This window comes from Microtus ochrogaster, chromosome 2, assembly GCF_000317375.1.
Source record: "Microtus ochrogaster isolate Prairie Vole_2 chromosome 2, MicOch1.0, whole genome shotgun sequence".
Classification (NCBI taxonomy): Eukaryota; Metazoa; Chordata; class Mammalia; order Rodentia; family Cricetidae; genus Microtus; species Microtus ochrogaster.
This window is the reverse complement of record NC_022010.1, coordinates 6,798,612-6,799,109: the sequence shown is the minus strand read 5'-3', so window position 1 is coordinate 6,799,109 and position 498 is coordinate 6,798,612.

Genomic DNA, 498 nt, shown 5'->3' with positions numbered 1-498 from the left:
TGACCTCACAATGGAAGCCAGGAGATGTGCTGCATTGGGGAATGGGTTTTGCTCTTGTCTCCACAGGTGAGGAAAAATTGTGGATACTGTCAAAATTAATAAAGGTTTTGTTTGAAGAAGAGAAGCCACATGGAAAAGATAAATAACAATTCATTCACAAGGATGGCAGACATACTGATGGTAAGAAATACAGATAGGTTGGGGGCGGGGTTCTTTTCTTATCTCTACAGGAAAATACTCATCTTCAAAGAATTTAAGGGAACCTGAATATTTAATTACTGATGGATGGACATATTCTGTAAGTATTAAATTTATATATATATATGTCTTATTAAACATTACTTTATAAATATGTAGAGCTGGTTTTAGAGTTGGACTATGGCTCAGTCCCTCTTCAATCCCAAAGCCTGTTGATAAGAGATATTTCAGAGTTTCTGTCTCAGGTCAGGAGCCATGAAATGGGACAGAATAAGAATAATTATATACTTGATAAACTTT